The 7,500-nt window shown below is 48.0% G+C and overlaps 1 protein-coding gene across 3 annotated transcripts in view; it reads left to right on the forward strand.

The window, feature by feature from the left end:
- Nucleotides 1-7,500, forward strand: part of LOC121296119 (endonuclease V-like) — a 21,982-nt gene that overhangs the window by 13,050 nt on the left and 1,432 nt on the right. Inside the window, exon 9 of one of the 3 annotated variants that reach the window (XR_005947018.1) lies at nucleotides 149-192. The exons of the other annotated variants lie outside the window; for them this stretch is intronic. The gene's annotated coding sequence lies outside the window, so the exon portion shown is untranslated. The remainder of the gene's footprint in view (nucleotides 1-148; nucleotides 193-7,500) is intronic. 3 annotated transcript variants of the gene reach the window in all.

Genomic DNA, 7,500 nt, shown 5'->3' on the forward strand with positions numbered 1-7,500 from the left:
GGATAGAGGGATTGACTGAGAGAGAGAGGAGAGGGAGAGAGTGTGGCAGGCAGGTAGGCAGGTCTTGGCAGAGACAAGGGGAGCAGGTTGAATGAATAACTCATTAGTACCGACTCCAGCTTTTTAAAAAGGTTTCTTTTCTCTCTAGAGGGGCTGAACTGTAAGATGCTGTTTATCTCTATCAACACGAAGGTAAAAGAAAAAAACACAATCCTGCAATAACTAATGAACTTGTGTTTCTTAAATATGGGAATAAGTTCATGAATTGAGATATGTACTCAAAACTAGTTTGCTGTGTTCAGTGGAGTTTACGAGCCGCGTTTAGGAGTTAATACTATATAGTTCCTAATAATAGCCCAGCCAAACTATAGCTCTGTAATGGAAACCAACTCGTCCCTTATTTGAATAAGAGCAGAGCTTTATTTTCTGCATAGAGATCTGTAAAGCACAGGGGGGTGAGTTTGTGCTGTCATAGAGATCTGTAAAGCACAGGGGGTGAGTTTGTGCTGTCATAGAGATCTGTAAAGCACAGGGGGTGAGTTTGTGCCGTCATAGAGATCTGTAAAGCACAGGGGGGTGAGTTTGTGCTGTCATAGAGATCTGTAAAGCACAGGGGGGTGAGTTTGTGCTGTCATAGAGATCTGTAAAGCACAGGGGGGTGAGTTTGTGCTGTCATAGAGATCTGTAAAGCACAGGGGGTGAGTTTGTGCTGTCATAGAGATCTGTAAAGCACAGGGGGGTGAGTTTGTGCTGTCATAGAGATCTGTAAAGCACAGGGGGTGAGTTTGTGCTGTCATAGAGATCTGTAAAGCACAGGGGGTGAGTTTGTGCTGTCATAGAGATCTGTAAAGCACAGGGGGGTGAGTTTGTGCTGTCATAGAGATCTGTAAAGCACAGGGGGTGAGTTTGTGCTGTCATAGAGATCTGTAAAGCACAGGGGGGTGAGTTTGTGCCCTCATAGAGATCTGTAAAGCACAGGGGGTGAGTTTGTGCTGTCATAGAGATCTGTAAAGCACAGGGGGTGAGTTTGTGCCCTCATAGAGATCTGTAAAGCACAGGGGGGTGAGTTTATGCTCTCTTTTGCTCAGAGGTGTGAGGGTAGGCTCCTGTGATCCCAGCCAGGCCTGTGCCGTTGCCCCTTATCTTCCACGATCATCAAGATCACAAACAGCATCTTAATCAGATCAATACATACTCGAGTCTCTCCCCAGCACTCACAGAACCCTGTGTTGTCTTCCTGATCTGGGATCGATGCCTTCAGGTTTACGGCAGCGCATTCTGTTTTATCGCTTGCTCTTCTAATCTACCATTCGTTCAAATCCACTGGGCGTTTTTGCAAGGGGCGATTAATCCTAATACAAATAGATGTGGTGTGAGTGTTTTGCATTGCTTACTGTTTCAGCCTGGATTGGAGGCCATTAAACAGCTTTATTGCTTCTCATCTCTTTCCTTTCCCTGGCTTTGTGTAAAACTAAAGTAGAAAAGACAGTTCTGTTTAGTTTGATCACATCAGAGTGCTGGGATAATAACAGGTTTGTTTTCATCTCCATTTAGGAGATGAGAGCCACTGATTACTGCTCATCAACCACTGGTACAGAGAGAGGGCCGTGAGCAGACAGGCAGACAGAAAGAGAGACACACAGGCAGACAGAAAGAGAGACACACAGGCAGACAGAAAGAGAGACACACAGGCAGACAGAAAGAGACACAGACAGACAGACAGAAAGAGAGACACACAGGCAGACAGAAAGAGAGACACACAGGCAGACAGAAAGAGACACAGACAGACAGAGAGGCAGACAGACACGCACACAAACACACAGGCAGAGAGGCAGACAGACACGCACACAAACACACAGACAGACACGCACACAAACACACAGACAGAGAGGCAGACAGACACGCACACAAACACACAGACAGACACGCACACAAACACACAGACAGACACGCACACAAACACACAGGCAGACACGCACACAAACACACAGACAGACACGCACACAAACACACAGACAGACACGCACACAAACACACAGACAGACAGACACACAGGCAGACAGGCACAAACACACAGACAGACACGCACACAAACACACAGACACGCACACACACACACACACAGACATGCACACAAACACACAGACAGACACGCACACAAACACAGACAGACAGACACAGACAGAGACACGCACACAAACACACAGACAGACACGCACACAAACACACAGACAGACACGCACACAAACACACAGACAGACACGCACACAAACACACAGACAGAGAGGCAGACAGACACGCACACAAACACACAGACAGACACGCACACAAACACACAGACAGACACACACAAACACACAGACAGACACGCACACAAACACACAGGCAGACAGGCACACAAACACACAAACACACACGCAGCTGTGCGTGTGTTTGTGTGTCTGTCACAAACACACACAGTTGTTTGTGTGTGTCTGTTGTGTGTCTGTGTGCACCGTCTGTCTGTGCGTGTGTTTGTGTGTCTGTCTGTGACGTGTGTTTGTGTGTCTGTCAGTGCAGTGTTGCACACAAAACACACAGTCCAGACATGTGCGTGTGTTTGTGGGTGTGTGGTGTCACACTGTCTGTGCGTGTGTTTGTGTGTGGTACACAGTGTTGTGTGTGTCTGTCTGTGAGTGTGATGTTGCAGTGTGTCTCTCCGTCTGTCTGTGCGTGTGTTTGTGTGTCTGTCTGTGTGGTGTGTTGTGTGTGTGATGTGTTTGTGTCGTTCCGTCCAGACAGTGTGTCTGTGTGTCAAAATGTCTGTGTGACAGATGTGTGTGTGTCTGTCACACGTGTGTGTTTTGTGTCTGTCTGTGGTGTGTTTGTGTGTGTGTCTGTCTCTCCGTCTGTTGGTCTGTGCGTGTGTTGTGTGTCTGTCTGTGTGTGTTTGTTGACAGTGTTTGTGTGTCTGTAGAGTGCAGTGTGTCTGTCGGTGAGTGTGTTCAGTGTGTCACGACACAAATCCAGGACACACAACACACACAGACAGACACGCACACAAACACAGACACACACAAACACACACAAACACACAGACAGACACGCACACAAACACACAGACAGACACGCACACAAACACACAGACACACACGCAGACACACACGCACACAGACACACAGACAAACACACAGACAGACACGCACACAAACACACACACAGACACGCACACAAACAGACAGACAAACACACACGCACACAAACACACAGACAGACACGCACACAAACACACAGACAGACACGCACACACACACAGAACACACAGGCAGACACGCACACAAACACACAGACACAGACACGCACAGGCAGACAGACACACACACACACAAACACACAGACAGACACACAAACACACACAGACACACGCACACAGACACACAGACAGACACACAGACAGCACACAAACACACAGACACGAGGCAGACAGACACACACACAGACACACAGACAGACAAACACACACACACAAACACACAGACAGACACGCACACAAACACACAGACAGAGAGGCAGACAGACACACACACACACAGACAGAGAGGCAGACAGACACACACACACACAGACAGACACTCAGACACACAGACAGACACACACAGGCACACAGACACACGCACACAAACACACACACAGACACACACACACAGACACACACACACACACACAGACAGACACACAGACAGACACACAGACAAACACACAGACAGACACACACACAAACACACACGACAGACACGACACAAACACACAGACAGACAGACACGCATCACAGACAGACAGACAAACACACACACAGACACACAGACAGAGAGGCAGACAGACACGCACACAAACACACAGACAGAGAGGCAGACAGACACACAGACAGAGAGGCAGACAGACACGCACACAAACACACAGACAGACACGCACACAAACACACAGACAGACACGCACACAAACACACAGACAGACACGCACACAAACACACAGACAGAGAGGCAATGGATGGTAATGTAAAGTGTGAGTGTCTGTGTGTGTGTCTGTGTGTGTGTGTGTGTGTTTGTGTGTGTGAGTGAGTGCGTGTGAGTGTGAGAGTGTGTGTGTGTGTCTGTGTTTTCCTCTGTGTGAGTGTGTGTGTGTTTGTCTGTGTGATTGAGGGCTTGCGTATGTGTGTGTGTATGTGTGTGTGTTTGTGTGTATGTGTGTGTGTTTGTGTGAGTGAGTTTGTGTTTGTGTGTCTGTGTTTGTCTGTGTGTGTGTGTGTCTCTGTGTTTGTCTATGTTTGTGTGTGTGTTTGTGTGTGAGCGAGTGTGTGTTTGTGTGTTTGTTTATAATGTTTTTAACTCTGATGGAGCCAGATGTAGTTAAGTCTGAAGATCAGATACTTTGCTAGTCAGAGTTTAAGCCGATTATGGGGGCAGCTAATTGTAAGGGAGGGTGTGATACTTTCAGCATTAAACCTTTGAATTAAGACTCTAGGGATGGAAATACAGCTCCCACAGCAGAGCGTTTGGATCTTCAGTGCAGTCGCCCTGTTGCTGTTTTCTGACAGACTTGTAACCAGGCTTGCTGCAAGACTGCTCTTGCTGTGAATGCGTGTGGCAGGGGACTGGCTGAGCTTTGAAGGCTATTTCTCCACTTGATAGAGATAAACACCCCAAACTGCCTCAAAAGAAATAGCTGCTCTCGATTCTGTAGGGTTCTTTCTCCTTTGAAGTTCAAGTCTTTAGAAGCCAGCCCGATGCCTTGTTGTTACGTGCTGTGTGAATGAGGTCACAGAGGGATGCATGTCCCTGGCAGAGGATTGGGTAGAGAATACTACCTGCACCTGTAGGGTGTATAACGCAGACTTCATGAGTGAATTAACCACAGCACTTTCATAAAGAACATTCTGTTTATTATGTACAGAGTTTGGAAAACAAAGTATTACGTTTTTAACAGCTGATGTGGGAATTACTGGGAACACTGCAATTATCCCAGCAGTTCTGAGTTTGAATGAATAAAAGAGTGATTTGATGGTAGATACCCCGGCGCTTGCTATATAAACACAGCATTGCTCTAGCGCAATGTTAAGCACTCCACTCATAGTGATGTAAGAGCAATGGTGTTAACTAGCATTAAGCGCTAATCAGGGCAGCTATTCAAGTTATTTAAAGGATGTTTCCTGCACTACAGGAAGTTTGGAGGACACCTTGCACTTCTCAGTTCAAGAACTGGGTTCCTATTGCTGCTGGATCCTGATTAGTGGGACTGTTGCTCCTGCTGTTCTCTGTCAGTCCTCTGCTTGTTATTTACACTGTTTGATTTTATTGCATTTTAAAATTTTTTGGTGTAAATGCATTTTTGCTTAATGATAACTCGTAGTTATCTGGTGCACCTCCAGTAGATCACAGGCATGGAGTAATCCTGTTGAGATGCGTTCCCTCGCGGTGTGAGTGTTGAGTAGCTCACAGGCATGCTGCACTGCACTGACTCTCCCCACATCAACATTCAACGAGTTCCGGGTGGAGCAGCACAGCACTGAGAGATATTACTTCTTCATGGGATGGGTCTGTGTGGGTACACCCTTAATCCCTTGAAGGGTCGGCTTCCCTCAAACCTGGCTCATCTTCCCCAGGTCATGTATCTTTTAATTGCACAGACGGGAACAAAGTGTTGCGAATGCAGTTACAGTGTACATTGGAAACTCATGGAATGGTACACACTAATGCTTTTTTGTTAAACTGCTGACAAAGAGCAGAAAGCTTCAGGATTGAGGAGCTGACTGCAGCATCTTTAGCTTTATGTTTGAGACAGAATTGTGCCCTGATAGATGACTGCACTGATGCCTTTGAAACCGATGCAATGTTTTTAAATTTCATGGCTCCATAGTTGCAGAGGTGCATTTCTGCTCGTGGATTAAACAAGGGCAGTGGGTCGCTGTGGCAGGTGGAGGTGTGTCGCATTTCTCACAGGGAGTTCTGTTCAACCGTTCTGGAAAGCTGCCCAGTTTTCTTAATGCTTTTGTGCTTGTACTTTTCTTCTGTATAATTGCACGGCCTGTTATTCCAGACACACGGCTCATTAAAAAGCACTCTCCTGTCCTCCAGACTGCTAACCTCCGAGCCCTGAATCTTGCTGCTTGGAGGGGCTGAACCGTTGTCCATCGCTCTCAGGTGAAAATGGGTTTCTTAGCAGGTGTGAGCTGTTGCTGTGGAAACGATCACTAGTGCTTGGGTTCACGCGTCATTGTAGAGAGCCAGGCATCACGCTGACAAATCACTCAAACAAATCAGCACCCTGCCTCCTCTGGACAGCTTCCGTGCTGTTGAGAGGGATGCTGCTTTCCATAACCTGTCAATTAGATCAGCTGCTGGCACTGTGACAGACTCCATATCAACAGCTCCAGAGAACTCCATTCTTACAAAGCAGAGCAACAGCCTTTCAATGGCACCTTGTAGAATGTGCCTGGCTGCTGTACTGCAGCATACAGGACTGCATGGAGAGAACGGCACTGTGTAGAATGTGCCTCGCTGCTGCACTGCAGCATACAGGACTGCATTGAGAGAACAGCACTGTGTAGAATGTGCCTCGCTGCTGTACTGCAGCATACAGGACTGCATTGAGAGAACAGCACTGTGTAGAATGTGCCTCGCTGCTGTACTGCAGCATACAGGACTGCATGGAGAGAACGGCACTGTGTAGAATGTGCCTCGCTGCTGCACTGCAGCGTACACGACTGCATTGAGAGAACAGCACTGTGTAGAATGTGCCTCGCTGCTGTACTGCAGCATACAGGACTGCATGGAGAGAACGGCACTGTGTAGAATGTGCCTCGCTGCTGCACTGCAGCATACAGGACTGCATGGAGAGAACAGCACTGTGTAGAATGTGCCTCGCTGCTGCACTGCAGCATACAGGACTGCATTGAGAGAACAGCACTGTGTAGAATGTGCCTCGCTGCTGTACTGCAGCATACAGGACTGCATGCATGTGTAGAATGTGCCTCGCTGCTGCACTGCAGCGGACTGCATTGAGAGAACTGTGTAGAATGTGCCTCGCTGCTGCACTGCAGCATACAGGACTGCATGGAGTGAACAGCACTGTGTAGAATGTGCTGCTGTACAGCGTACACTGAGAATGTGCCTGCATGCAGCATACAGGAGTGCATTGAACAGCACTGTGTAGAATGTGCCTCGCTGCTGCACTGCAGCATACAGGAGTGCATTGAGAGAACAGCACTGTGTAGAATGTGCCTCGCTGCTGCACTGCAGCGTACAGGAGTGCATGGAGAGAACGGCACTGTGTAGAATGTGCCTGGCTGCTGTACTGCAGCGTACACGACTGCATGGCCGGCCGGAACCCCATTTGGTTCCTGCAGAGACAGAAGGAGGATTATTAAGACTAATCTTCCCCACTGTCAGGATGCTGCTGCCTCTGGAGCCCTGTGTTCCCAGCTTGCCCATGCAGATCAGTTCCTGCCTTCCCTAATGCGACTGC

This window comes from Polyodon spathula, chromosome 21, assembly GCF_017654505.1.
Source record: "Polyodon spathula isolate WHYD16114869_AA chromosome 21, ASM1765450v1, whole genome shotgun sequence".
Lineage (NCBI taxonomy): Eukaryota > Metazoa > Chordata > Actinopteri > Acipenseriformes > Polyodontidae > Polyodon > Polyodon spathula.